The sequence below is a fragment of the Gobius niger genome (assembly GCF_951799975.1).
Source record: "Gobius niger genome assembly, chromosome: 20".
In the NCBI taxonomy this organism is placed as follows: domain Eukaryota; kingdom Metazoa; phylum Chordata; class Actinopteri; order Gobiiformes; family Gobiidae; genus Gobius; species Gobius niger.
This window is the reverse complement of record NC_136871.1, coordinates 2,088,991-2,115,075: the sequence shown is the minus strand read 5'-3', so window position 1 is coordinate 2,115,075 and position 26,085 is coordinate 2,088,991. Positions and strand designations below refer to the sequence as shown.

The following is a 26,085-nucleotide window of genomic DNA, read 5'->3' as shown; positions in this document are numbered from 1 at the left end:
TGTTTGTTCATTTATAAAGGTATTTTTCATTGATAAAAACATCTGTCTTCAAATAAATGCCTGCATTTCAATTCTCAAATCCTACACGGTGTGGCTTTAAGATATAGTACTTTTACAGACGTAGGCTGTATCCTAATGTCCACCCTAGTCCCTAACCCCTCATTCACTACATAGGCCCGCACTATATAGTCACTATATAGTCACCGATTCTGTTGGCGATTCGGACACAAGACACGACTTTCTCCGCTCTGCGTGACGTCACGCGCTGCGGCTGCAGATATGTTTTTTTTTAGTTTTTTTTAATTTGAATTTATTTATTGAATTATTAATTCATTTGTTTATTTATTTATTACAAACGTTTATTTTATGAAAGAGAACGACTGTTTTGGCACTTTTACAGGCGTTACTATATCACAAAAAAGCGACAAAAAAAAAAAAAAAAGTCACCCCAGCGTGAGCTCAGAGACGCCAAAGTCGGTCAGAGCCCGGTGTCCGAAGCGCCAGCAGATTGAGTGACTACATCTGCTAAAAGTTCGCGAAACTCCGGGAATAAAGTATTTCTACGATAAAGACCAACCAGACTCAGAGACAGTGGAATATTTATGGATAAATACGAGTCAGATGCGCTTTTACTTCACATGGATTTTACGTGAATGACTTGGATTATTCGAGAGGAAGCTGTCGGTCATTTAGCTCCAGCTAAAGGTTAGCAGCTAACGTTAGCATGAAGCTGTCGGTCATTTAACAGCTCCAGCTAAAGGTTAGCAGCTAACGTTAGCATCTTGTCACTGTAACCGTTTATATTGAGGTCGTTTATTCATGAGAAACACAAACACTCGACTGAAACAGCTGATTTACTTCAGTCGTGTTTAGTTCACAGACCTGTCTCTGTCAGGCTCTTCTCCGACTCTCGCAATGCATTGTGGTCTATATTGACCAGTTTAGTGACCATCGATGCTCACTACTTTTCCAGATGCATTGTGGGAAAATTTGAGTGCACTACTTTTTTCTCTCTGGACATTCGGACACCCCGACAACATGGCGTGAGCACTATATAGTCACTATATAGGGAATAGTGCGGACATTCGGATACAGCCGTAGCCCTTCAATCCAATATGGAGTGTTTTCTATACGAATGTGTCTGTGAAGGTTTACTCAGTGTCTCCCACTTAGAAACCTTTAGCCATTGTAAGGGGAAATAAACCGGAACAAATTGCTTTCAATAGTCTATACTGTGACACACAAGGTACAAAAGCACATCCTGCAGATAAACAGAACTCGCTTGTCCTTCAGTATATTGTAAAAGTCGAGCTTTCAAAAAAGAAAAAAAAATACCTTTGTGCCAAGCATCTGATTGTAAAGTGTTTTTATCAATCGTGAAGCAGCAAAAACAACAGTCATGCCCCCAAGAAAGTTGTGAAACGAGCTTTAACTCATTCCTGGACCACGACTAACAGTTTGAACTTTACTTGCTTCCTCTTCCAATCTTTGTAAACAAAAGAAAAGTCAGATACAGGGCCTTTAAAGCAGCACTAAGTAACGTGTTTACCTTAATAAATCCTCTTCGTAGTCCCTCTGGGGGTGATACAAGTGTTTATGGGATGATTGGGGGGTCTCTTCATCTCCCCCTGGTGGCTCTGGCCAGAAAACCACAATTGCAACTTCACTGCCACCAGACCGGAGCCACCAATACACACTATAAAATCACGAAAAAGAAGCTAACAGGCTAACAGGCAAAGGTAACTGTGGGCTAGCACCACTTAAACAGTATTTAGAGCCAAGTTTGAGTGAAAAAATGATCTCCATTGTGTAATTGGATGAACAATATTCCTCTTGTCGGTGTGGTTTTGTATAAATATCAAAATATTTGATTCATAATGACGCTGGAGAATAAAACTAATCACACCAACAATAACAATAATTACCTAAACAAACAATTATCCTAATCAACTTTGAGTGTTGCGCATTTACAAAGTCTTTAGCCCGTTGTGAAGCGTTCTTTTGTTTTCCAATGAATACACAGAATAGTTGACAATATATAGGACATATCTAGAATTGCTTGGATATACAGCTTAAGGTCAGCACACGCTACACGATTTTTCTAGTCGTAAACGATGTTATATAGAATGGGGGGTCCACACTACACGACTGGATTCAGTGCGATTATAGAACGTCTGGGGGTTCACACTTAACGACTGAGAATCGTCAGAGCGACACACGATTCTGACAAACAGCTGATGTTTTATAACACAGCGCGTCTGTCGTCTCTACGGCTTCAAAACTGAGCCCAAATCCACAAAGACAGGCCTGTGTTTGTGAGCGCGGGATAACGTGTGTGTCCCGATTGGTCAACGGTGTCAACAATGTCACAACACCGCAGCGCTAGCTTACTGCTACTACCAAGCTTCAACTGGGCTATAGTTCTGTCACATGGAGATAAAAGTCGGCGACAGGAAGAAGCGGGACCATTTTATACCACGGTCTGGGTGAATACTGGATTCTGATTGGCTGGTGCATTATTTTGGTGTAACCGCACACGTAGTCCGGTAGTTAAATCACTGGGATATCACTCCGCTGTGGCGTCGCCATAGCAACGCATGACACAGCTGACTCAGATAAAGGCGTAATTAGTGACTGACAGGAACGTATGAGATGGATTTAGTGTTTGCTAAATGTTTGTAGAGGAGAGTGAGCAGCTAGGTTAGCTACTGTTAATAACATATGAGCTTTACATTTCTATTGGAAACGGTTAAGGCTATTCATCATGTTCAGGCGTACATAAAATGATCCTGCATTGAAGCATCTTTGTCTGGATTAGTAAAGTCAAACATAAAAGTTTGAGTTGGGGGGGCCCAGGTGTGAGCGACTCCACCGCAGCTGTTTCCATAAACAGTTGAGCTGGTTGAGCTAGCTAGCTTTAGCTTCAGGTTAAACCTTGTAAAAGGTAAATAACTCCTGCCCACGAGTGGCGCATATCGGTGTTTCCTTCCAGGGAAAAGTGTTTCCGGGTTAGTCCTGTTGTGTTGTGATTCTGTGCTGATGTTGTGTCGTTGAGCCTGACTGAGATCCTCGTAATAGCTGCGGAGAATGACTCGCTCTGAGACCAGCCTTCAGTGACCGGCTAATAACCCACACAAAATAGTCCCGTAGTCTGGCAGATTTAGTGACTTTAGTCAATGAAAAACACATTTATTATAAATGTTACGTTTGTGGGACCCTGGTATAAGCGGATTAAACAACGAGGAGCCGCGTTAGACGTTATAATGCAGGAGGAACAACACTGTGTCGGGCGTTAGAACCGTCTAATGCACTAAGGCTCAGAGTTGTTTAATCCTTACTTATATCTCTCTGTCATTCACATTTGTGTCGATAAAATCACCCACGTTTCTCCCGTGCGTCCGAAATCGGGCTTAAAAATCAAACATGTTTGATTTCCTACGACTGAAGTCTTGTTGCGTCTTTCTACCGCCCACACTACACGACCCGACTCCGTGTGACCGCCTTCCACTAGACGCGACTCCATTAGACTCGGCACGACTGAGAATTAGAGCGAAATCGGGCGTAAAAGTCGTGCAGTGTGAGCCGACCTTTAGTGAGAGAGTCAAGCAGCCGCAAAACTTTTTTTTATCCTCCGTTGTGGATGAGAACCAGGCAAAATGTCCTTCCGTGTTATAAATAGCAGAAGAAAAGTGAAATACAAACAGTTCCTTCAAAGCCCCGGCCACTTCCACTTGTGGTCGTCACAAACGTGTCGTCATTGTGCAAGAAAAAGAAAGACATTCACAAACTTTCACGACACTAAAGCAGAAAAAAACCGACGTACAGCGACTTTCAGAAACCGAACGACTCACAGTATCAACCTAAAGGCCTCGTACCGAGAAAACAACACAATCAAAGCTCTGTCCTGGACTTCAAGCATTTACCATCTGTTTTCTCAGAATCCAACAGGTGAGACGAATGAGAAAACCACTACAGAATACAAACAATAGTAAGAACATTGATGTGTTTAAGGGGGGAAAAGAAAAATCACAACATACAGCTTTGGTTAGAAACATGAATCACTAAACTGCCGGAATAAATGAATTATATTTGATACGCAAGAATGAGTACACATGCCTTAAAGTGACTGTCTGTAAGTTTAAATATTTCACAAATGTAATATAGATTGTGTATAATTGACCGCCTGAGTCTGAAGTTAAAGGTAACGCAAGTAATATTAAATAAGAATATTTTTTCTTAAAGGGATATTTCAGGATTTTTGACATAGGGAGTGTTGCTGATTTCTGGAGATATTTTTTTTTTTGTAATTCATGCAGTTTTTATATTTATTTAACCTCTTAACCCCCGCCTTAACCAAATGCGTTTTCTCCGGTTCAGGTTCATCCAAATCTAAAAGGCCAGTGTAACGCCTCATTTGAAAGCTAAGACTGATTAAGAAAGCTCATCTAAACTGATCTTTTTCCTCGCGTTGTCACTTTTTTTATCCGTTGTGTTTTCGTCACACACAAAATAAATCATCAGTTTTTGTCACTTTTCTAGGGCTGCAACTAACGATTATTCTGTAATTGATTAATCCATCGACTATTTTTACGATTAATCGATTAGTCGCTTGGCTATGAATGGTGGTGGAAAAAAAAAAAATTCCATTTTTTTTATCACATGAAGCTAAAGTGGATCCGCTTGAGGACGTGTTGATGGAGGAAACGTAAAGTAAATGTTTGTTGGAGGCTCTTGTTGCTAATTCTGCTCCTGATTGGATGAGACACAAACAGATATTCAGGAAATTTACAATGTACAAAGTGAACTACATACACTTGCTATAAAAACAAAGTAGGTTTTCATCAAAAATACTACATTTTCATGTTATTTTTGCTCTATTTGAGTCTGTGTGAACCAGAAAACGATTAATCGATTACTAAAATAGTTGTCGACTATTTCAATAATCGATTAGTCGTCGATTAATCGATTAGTTGTTTCAGCCCTACACTTTTCTGTCGCTCTTTTGTTGCGTCCTTGTTTTCATCTCATTTTTGTTGCTATTTTGACACTTTTTGAGAAGCTTTTAGATTTGGGTGAAGCCAAACCTGAGGAAGTGTGCTCTGTGCAGGTGGGGGTTAAGAGGTTAACCCTCCACTTAAACCCAGTGCATTTTCTCCGGTTCAGCTTTAACCTAAATCTAAAAGCTTCTCCACTGGAGCTCACAGCCTTTAAACCAGAGTAACGCCTCATTTGAAAGCTAAGACCTGCAAAAATCACCTAACGAATCACCTAATCTCGATTTGTCATCATTTTTTTTCCCTCATGTTTTTGTCGCTCTTTTATCATGTTTTCAGCCTTTTATTGCTATTTTGACACTTTTAGATTCGGGCAAAGCCAAACTGGAGAAAATCTGCTCAGGTTTGGTGGGGGTTCAGAGCTTAAAGGGATATTTCAGGATTTTTGACATAGGGCCTCATTTCCTCGTTATCCAGAGTGTTGCTGATTTCTGGAGATATTTTTTTCTGTAATTCATGCAGTTCTTATGTTTGAAGAGTTTCGTGGCGCTAGGCTAGTGCAAGGCTAGTGCATGTCTATGGTATCAGCTAGCCTGCATTAACAACAGTGTGACCCGCTCCACAGAGCACCTGAGGCAAATCACTTATAACACCAGACTAACCATATACATGTCTGTGTCCATAGAATAATTTTAACCATTTTGCATTTAAAATCACTTATATCTGAGCAGCATCAGCTTCGTGGTTGTATAAGCTACACGGCGGCGGAGTGATCTGCTAGAAAATAGTCCCTCAAAATGCGATCATTCATGTGATTAGGGCTGAAACGACTAATCGATTATTGAAATAGTCGACAACAATTTTAGTAATCGATTAATCATTTTCTGGTTCACACAGAGTAAAATGGAGCAAAAATGACGTAAAAAATGTAGTATTTTTGATGAAAACCTACTTTGATTTTATATTTAGGGTCTGTAGTGTTTTGCACATGGTAAATTTCATTAATAGGGCCTTCAAAAAACATTTCCCTTTAGTTTACTCCATCAACACCACTTAAAGCAGTACTAAGTAACTCTTCCCCCTAGAGGCCATAAGCGCAACTGCAGGTGTCGTAGCAAGTTACGATTTTATAACTTATTAATTGTCTTGGAGAGTAAATACTACGCTGACAGGAAAGGCGAAGGCAGAGAGGGTCACTGTGCATCCAATTAGACAACGGAAATAAAAACATTTCACTCAAACTTGGCTGTAAATACTGTTTAAAGTGACGTTAGCCCGCAGTTAGCTTTGCCCGTTAGCATGTTAGCTTCTTCTTCCTGATTACATTAGTGTGTATTGCTTTCTCCGGTCCGGTGGCAGTCAAGTTACAAACATGGTTTTCTGGTCAGAGACACCAGGGGGCGATGAAAGACCCTCCAATCATCCCATAAACACTTGTATCACCCCCACAGGGACTACGGGGAGGGTTTATTAAGGTAAACACGTTACTTAGTACTGCTTTAAGCGCCACTTATAATGTGATAAAAAATAAAATAAATAAAAAATTCCTACAGCATTCACAGCCAAGCGATTAATCGATTAATCGTAAAAAATAATCGTTAGTTGCATCCCTACATGTGATGCAGGTCAGTTATATTCCAAACATGACTCTATGGACACAGACATGTATATGGTTAGTCTGGTGTTATAAGTGATTTGCCTCAGGTGCTCTGTGGTCAGACTGTTTGTAATGCAGGCTAGCTGATACCATAGACATGCACTAGCCTTGCATTAGCCTAGCGCCACGAAACTCTTCAAATATAAGAACTGCATGAATTACAACAAAAAAATATCTCCAGAAATCAGCAACACTCTGGATATCTAGGAAATGAGGCCATATGTCAAACATCCTGAAATATCCCTTTAACAATGTTTCATGATTATTACTCATGTTCACACGATGTTGTTGATCTAAAACGTCCTGTGCAGCGACTCCAGGCCGGCTGTAATCAATCAATCAATAATCAATGATACGATGCAAGAAAGCAACAGCATCTCTCAGTAACTGCCTGATTTTAACCTCTCACTCCGAGCGCATCGTCTTCAGTCCGAGTTCGGCTTTACCCAAATCTGGAGAGCAGTGTTAATATTGACAAGATATTTTAATGTAGTTTTAGTCTCAGTCTTTTGACGAAAATGTAGTTCAATTTTAGTTGAGGCTAGGCTAGTTTTAGTCGACTAAAATTAAAACAAATGTAGTCGACTTTGCATTGATAATATTCATTATAATCATGTTTAATGTTGTTCCTCTGCTTCATGTTTCTGCTCCACATGAACAAAGCTCAGAGCTGATCCTGATCTGAGGCTCTTTCAGACGCTCAGTTAGGGCGGCAGCTAAAGATTATTTTGATAATCGATTTATCTACCGATTATTTTCTCGATTAATCGCTCGGCTGTGAAAGGTGTATGGAAATTGTATTTTTTTTCCATTTTTTTATCACATAAGCTAAAGTGGCGCCGCTTGAGGACACGTGGATGGAGTAAACTTAAAGTAAACATTTGCAGGAGGCTCTTTGTGCTAATTCTGCTTTCTGATTGGACGAGACAAAGACAGATAATTATGAAATTTACGATGTACAAAACACTGCAGACCCTCACTTTAAAAACAAAGTAGGTTTTCATCCAAAATACATAATTGTCATGTTATTTTTGCTCTATTTTAGTCTGTGTTCACTAGAAAACGATTAATCGATTCCTGAAATAGTTGACAACTATTTTAGTAATCGATTAGTTGTTTCAGCCCTACTGTCAATACAATTTTGGATGATTTTAGTCTTTTTTTTATTTACTCTTATTTTAGTCGACTAAAATATCTGGACATTTTAGTCACAGTTTTAGTCTCATGAGAAACTTTTAATTTAGTTTCAGTCGTCAAAAATATCACTGACTAAAATTAACACTAAATATTTTAGTCGATGAAATGAACCCTGCTGGAGAGCGACAGTGTAACGCCTCATTTGAAAGCTAAGACCTACAAAAGTTTTGTCAAGTCGTTTTTGCAGTATTTATGTCGCTTTTTGTCATTATTTCCCTCACGTTTTTGTCACATTTGTGTTGTGTTTCCGTCCTTGTTTTCATCCCTACTTTGATGCTTTTTCTCCGAGACGCTTTTTGATTTGGATAAAGCCAAACTGCAGAAAATGTGCTTGGTTCTGACCAGTGTTAATTTTGACAACATATTTTAATTTAGTTTTAGTCTTTTGACGAAAATGTAATTCGATTTTAGTCTAGTTTTAGTCAAAAAAAATATCTTCAATTTTAGTCTAGTTTTAGTCGACTAAATTTAAGACGAATTGAGTGGACTTTGCATTGATAATATTCATTATAATCATATTTAATGTTGTTCCTCTGCTTCATGTTTCTGCTCCACATGAACAAAGCTCAGAGCTGATCCTTTAACAGAGAATTTACATGATCTGAGGCTCTTTCAGACGCTCAATACAAGTTTGGATGATTTTAGTCTCTCCTTTTCATTTTTATTTAGTCTTATTTTAGTCGACTAAAACATCTGGACATTTTAGTCACAGTTTTAGTCTCATGAGAAACTTTTAATTTAGTTTCAGTCGTCAAAAATATCACTTTGACTAAAATGAAGACTCAATATTTTAGTCGACGAAATGAACCCTGCTGGAGAGCGACAGTGTAACGCCTCATTTGAAAGCTAAGACCTACAAAAGTTTTGTCAAGTCGTTTTTGCAGTGGTTTTGTCGCTTTTTGTCATTATTTCCCTCACGTTTTTGTCACATTTGTGTTGTGTTTCCTTCCTTGTTTTCATCCCTACTTTGATGCTTTTTCTCCAAGACGCTTTTCGATTTGGATAAAGCCAAACTGCAGAAAATGTGCTTGGTTCTGACCAGTGTTAATTTTGACAACATATTTTAATTTAGTTTTAGTCTTTTGACGAAAATGTAATTCGATTTTAGTCTAGTTTTAGTCAAAAAAAATATCTTCAATTTTAGTCTAGTTTTAGTCGACTAAATTTAAGACGAATTGAGTGGACTTTGCATTGATAATATTCATTATAATCATATTTAATGTTGTTCCTCTGCTTCATGTTTCTGCTCCACATGAACAAAGCTCAGAGCTGATCCTTTAACAGAGAATTTACATGATCTGAGGCTCTTTCAGACGCTCAATACAAGTTTGGATGATTTTAGTCTCTCCTTTTCATTTTTATTTAGTCTGATTTTAGTCGACCAAAATATCTGGACATTTTATTCACAGTTTTAGTCTCATGAGAAACTTTTAATTTAGTTTCAGTCGTCAATAATATCACTTTGACTAAAATTAAGACTAAATATTTTAGTCGACGAAATGAACCCTGCTGGAGAGCGACAGTGTAATGCCTTATTTGAAAGCTAAGACCTACAAAAGTTTTGTCAAGTCGTTTTTTGCAGTGTTTTTGTCGCTTTTTGTCATTATTTCCCTCACGTTTTTGTCACATTTGTGTCTTGTTTTCATCCCTATTTTGATGCTTTTTCTACAAGACACTTTTCGATTTGGATAAAGCCAAACAGCAGAAAATGTGCTTGGTTCTGACCAGTGTTAATTTTGACAACATATTTTAATGTAGTTTTAGTTTTAGTCTTTTGACGAAAATGTAATTCGATTTTAGTCTAGTTTTAGTCGCCTAAATTTAAGACGAATTTAGTGGACTTTGCATTGATAATATTGATTATAATCATATTTAATCATCTTCTTCTTCATGTTTCTGCTCCACATGAACAAAGCTCAGAGCTGATCTTGATCTGAGGCTCTTTCGGACGCTCAATAGAAGTTTGGCTGATCGGTTTTCATCCAAAATACATAATTGTCATGTCTTTTTTGCTCTATTTTAGTCTGTGTTTACTAGAAAACGATTAATCGATTACTGAAATAGTTGACAACTATTTTAGTAATCGATTAGTTTTAGTTTTAGTCTCATTCAGTCATTTTTATTTAGTCTTATTTTAGTCGACTAAAACATCTGGACATTTTAGTCACAGTTTTAGTCTCATGAGGAACTTTTAATCTAGTTTTAGTCCAATTTTTGTCATGAAAAACACCACTTTGACTCAAACTAAAACGAACACTGGTTCCGACGGGGGTTACGAGGTTAACACCACAATCACACCCGCACTTTCCCCCAGCAAAACTGCCCGATTCTGCTCAATCTCATCCTATTCACAGCAGTCACATGTGCCGTGTGCCTGAACCACAAGCATCTCCCTCCCCAGCAGGAAAAAACACAGGCTTCATCAGCACCACTCAAGTCTTCTCCCCACATGTGCCCCACAACACAGTGCAGCTTTTGTCCGCTGCACCTGGCCAGGTACTGCGACCCTTTGTTTGTTATAATCAAGCTATTTACCCAATCACCCCCTCCTCCTCCTCCTCCTCCCTGAGAGCTAGCACGCTAACACCCCTAGCTCTCACACCTCTTCTTCTTCTTCTCCTCTTTGACGTTTTGCCTCATAATCAATGCTAGCAGACGCAGGGGCTAACCCACAAGCTAGCTCTCTTCCCCCCCCCCCACCACCACCACTCTCTCCGCCGTATTGCCACAAGTTGGGGAAGAGGGAGCTAGCTTAAAACCAAGTTACCGGCAAACCCCGAGGAACACTTAGCCACGGGGAAGGAGCACCGCCACCAGCACGCTAAAAACACACACATACACGGGGGGGGACAAAACCCGAGACATTGTGTGCCCTACTTCCAACGGTTAGCAACAGCCCTAGCGTTAGCCTTCCCTCGCGCTAGCGTCGGTAATGTCACTGCATCGCTGTTGTGTCGGGGAGGAGGTGGGGGGAAAAAGAACAGCCCTTTACACGTGTGGACGGCGGCTTAAAAAACTCCTCTTCGAGCCGTCTAACCCCGCAGCCCGAAAAACCCTGCCTCCCTCCCTCACCACCCCCCCGGACGGTGTGCGCTCACCTGCTTCGGACACCGGCCAGACATCTCCCCCCCCCAGTTGAAAGCCCGAGAAAACGCTGGCTCGCTTGTTTTATTTCCAAGGACACCAAATCGCCATGACAGTTTTAGAAAAATGCATAAAAAATTAGCGAGCGGAGGTGGGAGGGGAGAGCGGGACGGGATGGGGAGCGCAGACGGAGGAGGGAGCAGCAGCCGCCGCGCAAGTCTGTGCAATGCAATGTGTGGGGTTTTTTTTTTTTAAGTGGACATATCGTGCGGGGTTTGAGGGTTGTTTTTGGGGAAGTTGTGGTGAACGCGCGTGTGTGTTTGTGATGAATAAACCTGCCTTCGGGGCACTTCGGCAGTAATGTTTTTTTTTTTTTTTTTCAGGCTGTTTTTTTTTATTTTATTTTTTTTTGCGACTCTTTACGGTTAACTAATGTCTTAACGTTTTTTTCTGGTTTGGCTTTACCTAAATCTAAAATCGTAAAAAAAAAATAAAAAAAAAATCTAAATAGCGACGAGAAGGAGGATGAAAAACGCAACAAAAACCGAAAAAAAAAAACCTGGCAAAAACAGGACATAAAAGTAACAAAAATAGATTAAAACTGCTTTTTTATTTTTTATTTTTTTTTATAGGCTGTTTTTTTTTTTATGGTCGGCACTTTTTTGCGACTCTTTACGGTTAATTAATGTCTTGACGTTTTCTCTGGTTTGGCTTTACCTAAATCTAAAATCTTAAACAAAATTTAAAAAAATTAAAAAATTAAAAAAATAGCGACGAAAAGGAGGATGAAAAACAACAAAAACCGAAAAAAAAAAAACGTGGCAAAAACAGGACATAAAAGCAACAAAAAAAAGATTAAAACTGCTTTTTTTTTTTTTTTTTTTTTTTTTTAGGCTGTTTTTTTTTTTTTTTTTATGGTCGGCACTTTTTTGCGACTCTTTACGGTTAATTAATGTCTTAACGTTTTCTCTGGTTTGGCTTTACCTAAATCTAAAATCTTAAAAAAAAAATTGAAAAAAAAAACAGGACATAAAAGTGACAAAAAAGAGATTAAAACTGCTTTTTTTTTTTCTTTTCATAATTTCAACTTAAAACCATACATGACAGGACAATTGACATCGACAAAGCATAAAAACAAAACAAACAAAAACACACACACGTGCACATGCATGCACACCACATCCTATGAAATAATCAAGGGAATATAGATACAGACGGCATCTCTGGAATCGCCCATATATGGTCATTTTTGAAAACAGTTAAGGGGCAAAACATGACAATTTTCTCTAATTATTCAAAAACTACTTTAACAAACGCTGAATTATGAATATTGTTTCTACTAAATAAAGATACAAAGACATGGGGAGGAGCAAAGTGGTTCAACAGCCCATAAATACATGAATAACGGAGAATGCTAACTTGATGCTACATGTTAGCATCGGGCTAATGCTAACGGTTAGCTACAAGCGCTTGCTACAAGTGCCGTTTTTTCACTTCTGCTGCACAGTCTGCTCACTCTTTCTAGCCATTTTCTGGTGGAATATGAACTTATTCATCACATAAATAAAGTCAAGTGTAAATCGGGCCCATATGGATATTTTCTCACAGCAGATTGTTCAGTAGAAGTGAAAAAACGGCAGTTGTAGCAAGCGCTAGCTAACCGTTAGCATTAGCCCGATGCTAACATGTAGCATCAAGTTAGCATTCTCCGTTATTCATGTATTTATGGGCTATTGAACCACTTTGCTCCTCCCCATGTCTTTGTTTCTTTATTTAGTAGAAACTATATTCATAATTCAGCATTTGTTACAGTAGTTTTTGAATAATTAGAGAAAATTTAGATTTTTTCAAAATTGTTTTCCCCCTTAACTGTTTTCAAACATGACCATATATGGGCGATTCCAGAGATGCTGTCTGTATCTATAGTGGGCAAATGTTTAAAAATAAATAAAACTAAACAATACAAACTAAAATTATGATTAAATACATATTACAGGGAGGGACAAAATAAATATAACAAAAAAAAAAAAAAAAGGAAGACTCATTTTGAAATATATTAAACCGGGGAAACTGTCATGTCAAAGTTATGATCAGCTATGCAGGTCTTAGCTTTCAAATGAGGCGTTATAGATACAGACGGCATCACTGGAATCGCCCATATATGGTCATGTTTGAAAACAGTTAAGGGGGAAAACAATTTTGAGAAAAATCTAAACTTTCTCTTATTATTCAAAAAACAAACGCTGAATTATGAATATAGTCTAATCTACGAAAGATACAAAGACATGGAGAGGAGCAAAGTGGTTCAACAGCCCATAAATACCTAAAAATAGAGAGAATGCTAACATGATGCTTCATATGCTAATGCTAACTCTAGCTAGCGCTTGAGATAGATACAGACGGCAACTCGTCATAGAAGGGGGCGTGGCTTTGCCGAGGGGGAAAATAGAATCTTCAGGGAAACACCAGTTTTCCCTCTTTTTAACCATTTTCTGGTGGAATAAGAACTTATTTATCACATAAATAAAGTCAAATCTAAATCGGGCCCATATGGATGTTTTCTCACAGCAGATTGTTCAGTAGAAGCGAAAAAACAGCAGTCGTATCAAGCGCTAGCTAGCGTTAGAATTAGCACGAGGCTAACATGTAGCATCAGGTTAGCATTCTCCCTTATTCATGTACTTATGGGCTGTTGAACCACTTTGCTCCTCTCCATGTCTTTGTATCTTTATTTAGTAGAAACTATATTCATAATTCAACGTTTGTTAAAGTAGTTTTTGAATAATTAGAGAAAGTTTAGATTTTTTCAAAATTGTTTCCCCCCTTAACTGTTTTCAAACATGACCATATATGGGCGACTCCAGAGATGCCGCCTGTTGCTCTGCAGTCGAGAATTCCGATTTGAGTTTAAAGTTCTGGAAATCCCATAGTTACCATGGAGATCGGCCATCTTTGCAGCTGCTAGCATACATTTCCATCGACTAGCATTAGCTAAAAAACAGTATAAAAGTGGAGAAATATCCATGGAACAACTCCGTTAGCTGCCGAGTTACTGCTGGTAAAAACATCTAACCCACTGTGGTGTCCAAGTGTTTTAACATGAACAATAACTCCAGTATTTTAACTTTTAAAATCTCCATTAGTTTACAATAATGCTTAGCGATATGGCATCACATTCCCGAACTCTATTGGTGACTCCGACCCCGCGGCAGTGCCAGAAAACCACTGAGAATTGTGGTTTTCTGGCCAGAGACACCAGGGGGAGATGAAAGACCCTCCAATCATCCCATTAACACTTTTTTTTTTACCACCAAAGGGACTACGGGAAGGATTTATTAAGGTAAACAAGTTACTCAGTGCTGCTTTAAGCCGACATAAACTTAAACATAAAATTCAAATAGATCATTCTCCAGAATAAATCTATCTGCTATTGTCTCTGGAGTGTTTGAAATGATCGAATTGATACAGACGGCATCTCTGGAATCGCCCATATATGTTAATTTTTGAAAACAGTTAAGGGGGAAAACAATTTTGAAAAACTTTAAATTTTCTCTAATTATTCAAAAACTACTGTAACAAACGCTGAATTATGAACATAGTTTCTAAATAAAGATACAAAGACATGGGGAGGAGCAAAGTGGTTCAACAGCCCATAAATACATGAATAACGGAGAATGCTAACTTGATGCTACATGTTTGCATCGGGCTAATGCTAACGGTTAGCTAGCGCGAGCTACAACTGCCGTTTTTTCACTTCTACTGAACAATCTGCTGTGAGAAAATATCCATATGGGCCCGATTTACACTTTACTTTATTTATGTGATAAATAAGTTCATATTCCACCAGAAAATGGCTAAAAAGAGTGAAAAATGGTGTTTCTCTAAAGATTCTATTTTCCCCCTCGGCGAAGCCACGCCCCCTTCTATGACGAGATGCCGTCTGTGTCTATGTGCAGAACAATAAGTTAAAATGTCGGAAAAGCATCTAAAACACCTCATAAACCCGTAAACAAATGATGCTTGAATGCAATTGATTAATGATAATAATAACCATCACACTCGATTAAAATTTTTATCGAGTCCCACCACTTTTTTTTCATTATTCCTGCCCTTAAACATGTTAAGATGAACAATATATGAGCCTCCATTTTTACCCAAAGGCATGCTAAAATACAGTTTAGGCCAAATAAGAATGTATTTTCTTATACATCAGGTAAAATGCTATAATATCCACACAAAGTAATGCTGAATAAATGTAACAGCTTTCTTCACTTTTATAGAAGGTAAGTATGGTAATGTACTCGGCCTCGCAATCTACGAAAAATGGTTCCACGGCCCTCTCTTGGGTCTCAGCCCACCGATTGAGAACCCCTGGTCTACGGTTTATGGGCTTTTACAATAAGGACGGCCCTTTTCATTTCTGTGTAATGCTCGGCCTAATCCAGGAAGTGCGTGACGGAGCATTTCTGCAGGAGAACAAACACCCAAAGTAAACAGGATTACTCACAAATGTAGGAATCTTTCGAAATACCACTGTATGCATGATTTGACGGGGAATAGCTAAAAGTGTATTTTGGGTAATATGTTCCCGTTGAAATAGCAAATGTCTGTCTGTGTAGGCTCTTAGTCGTACAGGAGTTGTCCATGTTCAATGAAGGTTCTTACATCATGTTATTCTGTCACTCCCTCATTAAAAACATGGCTGAAGTGTTGCCTTGGCACATTCACGTATTTCTGAGTAATCTGTAAAAACTCTGATGGCGGCCATTTTAGGGATAGGTTTGCCTGAGTCCTCCTAGGAACGCCCCCACCTCCTGGAGACGCCTCCGAGCTTTGGTCACCAGCCGAGTAACCAACCACTGCTCCTCAGCAGAACCCCCTCCCCACTGATGCCACAGACAGCGTGTGGAGGGGGCGTGTCTAAAGGCTCAGAGGTTCTTAAAGAGACAGAGGCCTATTTCAAGACATTCACTACAGCCATTTTGAGAGAGCAGTTTTATACAAGGCAGTTATTCTAATTTACTGCATTTACAGACCAACAGAAGGTTTGTCATCATTGTAGTGTGATATGGACTGGTGCTATGAGACTGAAAAAAGCAGAACCGAGAGGATCTTTTTCCTCACGACATCAGATTTTTTTCCCATCATTTTTTTGGGGGGTATTCAACTCATTTTTGTAACTTTTTTGTCATTTTTTTGTCACATTTTTGTCATTTTTTTGTATTTTTTTTAATCAAATTTTTGTCATTTTTCGTCAATTTTTCATCAATATTTTCTCATTTTTTGTCATATTTTTGTATTTTTTTTGGTCATTTTTTTTGTCACATTTTGTCATTTTTTCCTCAAATTTTCCTCAAATCTTTGTCACTTTTTTTGTCACATTTCCATCATTGTTTTCGTCTCATTTTATACAAGGCAGTTACTCTAATTTCCTGCATTTACAGACCAACAGAAGGTTTCCTTATCATTGTAGTGTGATATAGACTGGTGCTATGGGACTGAAGAAAGCAGAATCAGATTTTTTTCCATCATTTTTTGGGGGGGTATTCAACTCATTTTTGTAACTTTTTTGTCAGTTTTTTGTCACATTTTTGTAATTTTTTTGTATTTTTTTTGTCACATTTTTATCACATTTTTCACAAAAAAATGTCTTTTTTTTTAATCAAATTTTTTCATTTTTCGTCAATTTTTCATCAATGTTTTGTCATTTTTTGTCATATTTTTGTCATTTTTTGTCATTTTTTTTGTCACATTTTCTCATTTTTTTCCTCAATTTTTCCTCAAATTTTTGTCACTTTTTTTTGTCACATTTCCATCATTGTTTTCGTCTCATTTTATACAAGGCAGTTATTCTAATTTACTGCATTTACAGACCAACAGAAGGTTTGTCATCATTGTAGTGTGATATAGACTGGTGCTATGGGACTGAAAAAAGCAGAACACCCCCTCTTTGAGTCATGTTCTGTACTGACGAAGCCTTTTGGATGAGAGGCGAAACGTTCGACACTTCAGCTACTAATCGCCCATTTTAAAAGGTTTCTGTTTAGACTGGAACTGTTGATCTAGGTATACATTGACTCAGAGCACCCCCTGTATGCCTCAGTGGGGAGTGAGAAATAAAACGGAAGGTGGAACTACGGCTTGGATGATGGAATGATAAAGCAAAGGTCAAAAACGTCTAATAAGGCAGTATTATGTCCCCTTTAATCCAGCCAAAGTGCACCGTGCATGCCTGTGTCCACTCCTCACAGACCTGCCTCTCATCATCGCCAAAAAAGGCTCAATTGGCTTGTTGCACAATGTGGCTACGCTAGTTCCTCTGAACTGAAGCTGTGGGCGCTAGTACTTCCTGTTTGTATTAATTTCCATTAAGATTAGCTCAGACCAGTGAGTTCCTTTGTCTTGAAGCTAAAGGCTAATTTAAACTCGCCTGAACCGAGAGGATCTTTTTCCTCACTTCATCAGATTTTTTTTTCCATCATTTTTTGTCACATTTTTTTTTATTTTTTTCATCAATTTTTTATCAAATTTTTGTCACATTTAGTCACATTTTTGCCATTTTTTTGTCCAATTTTTTGTAATTCTTTGGGTCAAATTTGTATCACATTTTTGTCACATTTTGGTAATTTTTTTCGTCATTTTGTAATCAAATTTGTGTAATTTTTTGGTCACATTTTTGCCTCTTTTTCATCAATGTTTTCTCACTTTTTTGTCACATTTCCATCATTGTTTTCGTCTCACTTTTGTTGCTGTTTTCTCACCTTTTCCCCAGAAGCTTTTGAATTGGGGTAAAGCCAAACTGGAGAAAACCTGCTCGGTTCAGGTGGGAGTTAAGGGGTTAATGCATTACACAATTTGAAATAGTGCCTTTTTATGTATATTTTTTTTATAGCATGTTAGCCTTTAGCTTCAAGACAAACTATCAATCCTTCATCATTGCAGGTGTCTCCTCTGAACTCGTCACATCATGATTTGAACACAATAAATTATCATCTACCGGGAACTCACTGCCCACAACACAATCTTTAGAAAATATGATTATTATTCCAGGAAAAGAAAACAGACAGGAAGTCCAGGCCTTCAGGTCAGAGGAACTAGCATAGCCACACCGCGCAACAAGCCAATATCACGACTGTGCAACTAAAAACGCCACACGGCATAAACCAGAGACACCTTTTTTTAATTACTATTCTTCATGTTTTAGTTGAGCGAAGAGGCTGCCTGCTGCAGTGTCACCCAGAGAGCTTTTAAACGAGGGAGATAAAACATTTCTCACCACAGAGGCACCAGATTATGAATGAGTCGGCCTACGTCAGAGGGAGAACTGCTGCTCTGCTGTGGAGATCCAGTCAGAGAGAGACGGCAGAGGAAGATGGTGTGGTTTCAATGGACTAAGTGCAGTTTTGTGTTGAAGGATGAGACCTAACACTTGTGGATGAGAGGAATTAGGTGTGAGAGAGGAGGTGAAGAAAACAGCAAGTAACTTTCAACCAAGGCCGTAGGTTTGGTGTTACTATTGGTGGGCACACTTTAGACCTCTCCCTGAACATGTTACACTTAATTTATTCATAAAAAAGCATATTTACATGTAAGTGTGGCTCACGTAATAAGGCTCCATAAAAAGACAGAAGCTCCACTGCCACCCGAAAATATGAATATCTCCAAACAACACTGAACAAAAAGTGTGATGGCGATTCAAACGAAACACTAGCGCTGGGACGAAACACTTCTGTCATGATCCGATACGGACAAGGCCGGATTTACGCAGGGGCTTAAAGGGGCCGAGCCCAGGGGCCCAGCAGGCTGAAGGGCCCCTGGGCATAAGGAGAAAAGGAGAGAGTTCCCTCTCTCTTTGTAGACTCCCTCACATGTAAGGCTTAATCAGATGACTTTGTACCGGAGACTAAACCAGGACTAAACCGAGACTAAACCAGGACTAAACCAGGACTAAACCAGGACTAAACCAGGACTAAACCAGGACTAAACCAGGACTAAAAAAGGTTTGCGCCATTTTCTTTGAGTTGACACTGGGGGGAAAAATGTACCTATTGGTCTGTTAAAAGGCATCAGAATGCACCAAATTGAACCATTAAAATAAAATAAAAGTCTCTGTGGGCGAACCCCCAGACCCCCCTTTTAAATATGTCCCCCCATCAACCTTTTGGCAAAGGGTCTTCCACGAGGGCCATGGAGCCCAAATTGGGGTCATTATGTTAATTTTTTTTTTTTACAAATTTGTCATTTTTTTAAATAGTACGATGTTTAAGAAGTTACTTCTACATGTTGAAATAAAAAAAAACATTCATTTATCTTAACATTGTAGAGAGAGAGAAATCCGACAGACATACAGTAGATGGGGGGCCCTGAAAAAACTTTAGCTCTGGGGCCCATTTTACTTAAAGGAATAGGCCACCGTTTTTACATACTGAGATATGCTCTTACCTAACCTTAGTCGAGTTAATATATCCCCGTCTGGTCTTTGTCCGTGCGCTCACACATACGCAGCCTCTCCCACATGTCACATAGCTCCAAAAAAGCTCACGATAGAAGCTACCAAGCTCTTCCACGTGTTCCCTATTTAAATAAAGTTACGTGAAGTGTTTTCATGCAAAGTATATTTACACAGAAATGTAGCATGTGGATTTTATAAGCAAATAAAAAGGGGAACTATATTGTGAGGCGTAATGATACGAGGAGCACAGCGTCCGTGCAGTAACTCCTAAAGACTTCCCCCGCTCACTTCCATCAATAACCTTCGGCTTTGCCCAAATCTAAAAGCTTCTTGACTGGAGAGCAACACTGTAACGTCTCATTTGAAAGCTAAGATCTAGAAAAGTGATGGTAACTTTTTGTCATGTTTTTGTTGCTTTTTCGTCACTTTTTTGTGACTTCGTCTCTTGTTTTTCGTTTTTTTTTTTATGTTTTTTTTTTTTTTGCCTGACAGAGCGCACGGACAAAGACCAGACGGGGATATATTAACTCGGCTAAGGTTAAGTAAGAACATATCTCAGTATGTAAAAACGGTGGCCTATTCCTATAAAAGGGGAACTATATTGTAAGGCGTAGTAACACCTTAGGAGCACTTCGACGTCCGCGCAGTAACTCCTAAAGGTTATTGACGGAAGTGAGCGGGGAAGTCTTTAGGAGTTACTACGCGGACGCTGTGCTCCTCGTATCATTACGCCTCACAATATAGTCCCCCTTTTTATTTGCTTATAAAATCGACATGCTACATTTCTGTGTAAATATACTTCGCATGAAAACACTTCACGTAACTTTATTTAAATAGGGAACACGTGGAAGAGCTTGGTAGCTTCTATCGTGAGCTTTTTTGGAGCTATGTGACATGTGGGAGAGGCTGCGTATGTGTGAGCGCACGGACAAAGACCAGACGGGGATATATTAACTCGGCTAAGGTTAGGTAAGAACATATCTCGGTATGTAAAAACGGTGGCCTATTCCTTTAAATCCGGCCCTGGATACGTATCACGATACTCAGGGGCCGATCCGATACAGAAAACAGTCATGTGACCATAGTTTCCAAACCAAATGCCAACCAAATATGGAAAAGTATTGCGATACTTGATCAAGTATACGAGCGACCGCTGTTATTGTTTACTTCCGCACTTTTGGCCGGATGTTTTGGTGAATGGTCGGCGACAGGAAAGGACTTTAATGGTGCAAACTGGAGCACCTACATACAAGAACAGGCCAAACTGTGTCTTCAGAAAGTTTCCTAAAACCTGTGATATATGAGTTCAATGTCAACCTACATGTTTCGACTGACGGTCTGTTCTAATAAGTCTGTTATGGAAGAAATAAATGATCTGGTCCCAACTCTACTCGATTTGAAAGACATACGCTTTCAAGGCCGTGGGAACCCAGGGTGCTGAGGGCGCTGCAGCACCCCCCCCCCCCCCCCCCCCTGGTGGACAGTTTGTGAACTGCGGGCAATATCAACCCCTAAACTCCCACCTGAACCGAGCACATTTTCTCCAGCTTTACCCCAATCCAAAAGCTTCTGGGAAAAAGGTGTGAAAATAGCGACAAAACTGAGACGAAAACAAGGATGAAAATGTGAAAAATGTGAGAAAACATTGACGAGAAAGTGACAAAAAATTTACAAAAAATGGCAAAAATGGACAAAAATTTGACAAAAAATTGCGGGAAAAAATTCGAATGATTTGACGAAAAAGAGACAAAAAATTGACAAAAAAGTGAGAAAAATGTTACGCAAAATTGAGAAAAAAAGGACGAAAAAGTGACAAAAATTTGACGAAAAACTGCAAAAAAAGGACGAAAAAGTGATAAGAATTCGACAAAAAAATTCTAATAATTTGACGAAAAAGTGACAAAAAATTTACAAAAAATGGACAAAAATTTGACAAAAAAGTGACAAAAAAATGGACAAAAAAGTGGGAAAATATTACGAAAAATTGAGAAAAATTTGTCGAAAAAGTGACAAAAAATTTACAAAGAAATGACAAAAATTGACAAAAATTTGACCAAAAAGTGAGAAAATTTTGACGAAAAATGGAGAAAAAATGGACGAAAAAGTAATGAGAATTTGACCAAAAAATGCGAATAATTTGACAAAAATGTGACAAAAATGAGACGACTGCCCAACAAAAAAAGTGATGAAAAAAAATCTGACATGAGGAAAAAGATCCGTTTAGTTTTGTAGGTCTTTCAAATGAGGCGTTACACTGGCCTACAGGATTTGGGTAAAGCTGAACTGGAGAAAATGCTCTCGGTTCAGGCGGGAGTTAAGAGGTTAATAAACAGGATTAATGCACAGAAAAAGTATCTTGGGGGCACATTCTGTCCCTCAGCGCCCCCTCACTAAAACATCCTCCCACGGCTCTGCTCGCTTTTACTTTTCAACTATTCTGACTCGATCAGGAGGAAGTGAGAAGTTTCAATCCCACTTCTCTTCTTGCTCATTTCAAACCTAAATGAACCACGAGCCCTCTCTTTCTGAGCTCGGCATCTCCCCCTGACGCAGAGTCTCTGGCCCAGCCTTTCGGCTCGAGTTGCAGCAGCTCCGCATTCCAGCCCTCGCCATTGGCCGCGTCAGAGCGCAGCTGGCCCCCGCGCGCTCCCATTGGTCCCGCAGCTGTCAAGCAGGCTGCTCCGTGCCGGGTTTGTCTGAGAGCCCGAGAGAGCCCCGAGGCTGCATCATTGTGCATTGTTTGCCTTCCACGTCCCTTTTCCTTTCCCCCCCTTTTCATATACGCGAGCTTTTTTACGCGCGTCGTCGGAGCGCGGTCAGCGGCTGTTCTTACCGCGCGTACCCGGGGACGAGGCTCGTGTCGCGGGACGAAAGCTCGCTCGCCTCCTCCTCCTGGATCCCGCTGCTGTCATTGAAGCAAGGAAGGAAGGGAAAAACAAGCGGGGTGCGTTGGGTTTGCAGCCCCCCCGATGCAAAAAAAAAAAAAAGACGACGGGGTTTACATTTCTCTCCGCGCGCCGCCGCATCCACCAATCATGTCGCTTTTTACTTCTCCATCGTTACCGCAGTTGAAGGGCGGAAAAGGAGAAAAAAAAAACAGGACTCGCATCCCACGACTTTTTTGCGGATTTACTCATGTTTCCCGGATGTTTGGCCCGTTTCACCGTCTTTTAACGCGCGTGTTTTGGACTCGAGTGTTTGAAATCGGCGCTTTTGATCCGATTCTAAGCGATTTTGGACGAGTTACAGCTGTCACATCCATGGCCTCAAACTTCGCTCGTTTGGACTGAGCCTTTTTCTGTTTTCAAAGCAAGTTGACCAATTCACGTAAAGTTGAATGGACTAAGTTGCACAAAAGCACCCACCACACAGCCCACGTCACTATATAGTAGGGTTTTGTTATTATAGCAGCATTTAGGAGTGACTTACTTGCTTCTACTTTTGACACTAAATCCTGCTATTTCATCCAAACGTATATTAGGCACAAACCCTGGTCTAAATCAGTCAATAAAAGCAATATACTAATAACCATTCAGGTGTTCGATTCATGAATGAAAAGTGGCGTTTAATGCAGGTGAATAGGGAAAAACATGTATATTTACAGATATCAATTTGAAACTGTTGCTGTCGATCACTGGCATAAATGTGAGAAAAAAAATACATGGCAAGTTTTCTGTCATTTTATCTTTTCATATAAGAACAAGGTGTTTTATGCCTAAAAATGCCCCAAATTTCCCGTCTTTTCAGCGACGAAATCTGAATAATGGATAATAATAATAATAATAATGCATTGGTTTTATACAGCGCTTTTCTGGACACTCAAAGACGCTTTACATTGCACTATTCATTCACTCCATACTCGGTGGTGGTAAGCTACTAGGGGGTCTCCTGGTGGTTCCCAGAGAGGAACCACCCAGAGTCAATAATAAACACGGTGAGGCTGCGTTTCAGTTTCATGCAGCTAAAATCTGGAACAGTCTTCACGATGACGTGAGACAGCCTCAACTTCAATGTTCAAATCCAGACTGAAAACAGTTCTTTTTGCCCGAACATATGACTGAAAGTATTTTATCTACACTCTCGCCTTTAACTGTAATTGATTAATTTTATGTTGATGTTTTTATTGATTGTATTTGTTTTCTTGTATTTATGCAACTGTGAAGCTTTGAATTGCCTTGTGTATGGTTTATGGTTTATGGTTTATTTTGGTAAGGACAGTGCAAGTTAATGAACAAGCCACACCGGATTGTAGCCTTAGGCTAATTTTCATCCGTCGTCCCCCATGCGCACTCTCAAACACACTCTCATACATCCTGGCCTCTTGTACATGTTTTTAGTGGTGGGGAAACCGGAGTACCCGGAGGAAACCTACGCAGACACGGGGAGAACCTGCAAACTCCACACAGAAAGGCCCCCTAACCACTGTACTACCGTGCCACCATTGAATTGTATGTATGTATTGTATTGTATGAATTGTGCTCTACAAATAAACTTGCCTTGCCTTGCCTTATTATTGTAGCCACAGCTGCCCTGGGGTAGACTGACGGAAGCGACCACTCACTCACTCACTACATTCGCGAGGCTTCCTGGTGTTACTAAACGGTCTCCCATCCAAGTCCTGCCAGGCCCTTCCCTGCTGAGCTTCCAAGGTTTGACGGGATTGGGCAGAGCAAAGGCGGCCTGACCACATACCGATGACCACATGACGATAGAGCTACATTCAAATTTATGGTTTCATTTAATTGATAAATGAGTTGCCAAGACTTTCTCAGAGGGGATTTTGGATTTCTTGCCTTATTTTTTGACATTCAAAACTCAATAAATGGGGCTTAAGGGATTAAATAATAAAAAATCCCTCTGAAAAAATCTTCCAAATATTGTTCAGTCCAAGGCTGGAAAATGTGAAGTCTTTAGGTCTGACTGACGTGGACATAGTGTCGCCACAATGACAGAAAAATGTGTTTGGAGAAAAAGGCCCTTGAAATTGTGTTCTCCCATATAAGTCTATGGGGGAACATTGAATCAGCGCAATATTTAAACATGTTATTGTGAAGATTAGGCATATTTTCTGTTTCTGGGTGAAAGCTTGTATGTTCAGAGACAGATTTGGCCCAAAACCCGTCTCCCCTTAACCGAGTTATCAGTCTGAGTCAGAACTTCCTGAAACGAGCCGCACTTCTCCTTTCTGAGAGGTGACGACCTGTTACAATAAATGATCCTGAAGCTTAGACTTGTCATAAAAATAAAAAAGAAGTCTGTGGCCGGTGTGAAGATGTTGAAAAGCATTGGCGGGAAAAATGAGAGCGTGCAGAGAAAGTACGGTGAGCAGGTCGGTGTAGAGCTGAAGGAAACGGAAAGCCTGGTTACATTTAAGATCGTTTGGACATGAAACAAGGCAGAAGAGTGGATGTTAGAAGAGCACCGAGCACATTTTCTCCAGTTTGGCTTTACCCAAATCTAAAAGCTTAACATAAAGCATCAAAATAGCGACAAAAACAAGGATGAAATGTAACAAAAATGTGGCGAAACACGAAAACATCACCAAAAGTGTAAGTCTTAGCTTTCAAATGAGGCATTACACTGTTTCTCTCCACTTACAGGAACAGGCCTCAGTGTTTCCATACTGAGATATGTTCTTACCTGAGCTTAGACGAGTTGATTCGTACCTGTCTGGGCTTTACGCTTACACTCAGTCATGCAAAACCAAAGATGTTGTTAGCATTTAGCCTCTCCTCCTCTTCTCTATCGAACAGGGAGAATGTATTTAAATATAGTTACGTGAGCAGTTACACGATCCAAGTACACAGAATTAAACATTTTCTAAGCGGATGAAAAGGGGAACTATATTGTAAGGCGTAGTAACACCTTAGGAGCGCTTCGACGCCCGTGCAGTAAAGTGAAGATATTACTGCGCAGGCGTCGAAGTGCTCCTAAGGTGTTACTACGCCTTACAATATAGTTCCCCTTTTCATCTGTTAATGCTTAATTTTGTGTGACTAGACTTGGATTGTGTAATACGGGAAACGTGGAAGAGCTCGGTCGCTTCTAACTTCACCCCCGTTTGGAGCTGTGCCTATGCTGGGAGAGGCTAAACGCTAACAACGTCTTTGGTCTTTTTGCGTGACTGAGCGCACACATAAAGCCCAGACAGGTACGCATGAACTCGTCTAAGCTCAGGTAAGAACACATCCCAGTATGGGAAAACGTGGCCTGTTCCTTTAAAAAAAAAAGCGTCAAAATAGCAACAAAAATGAGCTACCGCTGATCTAATCTCGCGGTGAGTTTTGCCGAATGCGGTTTCTCTTTGTCCGTGGGGGAGTTTGTCCTTTGTGTTTGACTCGTCCTTCAAGCTGCTGCTGCTGCTGCTGCTTCTGGGGCAAACTGTGAGGAGCAGTGGGCGACCGCGGTGCCAGTGCAGCTGATCCTACACTCTGGTCCGGAGACACTATTGCTGATGATACCGATCAAAAAAGTAATAATAATAAAAAGCCCAACTGGGGAAAATGCACTCGTTAGTGTTAAGAACCGAGAGGATGTTTTTCCTCACGTCATCAGATTATTTTTTCCATAATTTTTTTGTTGGGTATTTAACTAATTTTTGTAACTTTTTTGTCAATTTTTTGTAATTTTTAGTCTAATTTTTTTTTAATTTTTTTGTCAAATTTTCATCACATTTTTGTCATTTTTTGGTCAATTTTTTA

At 39.7% G+C, this 26,085-nt stretch overlaps 1 protein-coding gene across 1 annotated transcript in view; it reads right to left on the bottom strand.

The window, feature by feature from the left end:
- The window catches only part of chd6 (chromodomain helicase DNA binding protein 6), a gene marked incomplete at its 3' end in the record, with an annotated part of 205,762 nt that extends 194,767 nt beyond the window's left edge, over positions 1-10,995 (bottom strand). Inside the window, exon 1 of the mRNA XM_079578449.1 lies at positions 10,947-10,995. The remainder of the gene's footprint in view (positions 1-10,946) is intronic.
- Positions 10,996-26,085: the final 15,090 nt, after the last annotated feature.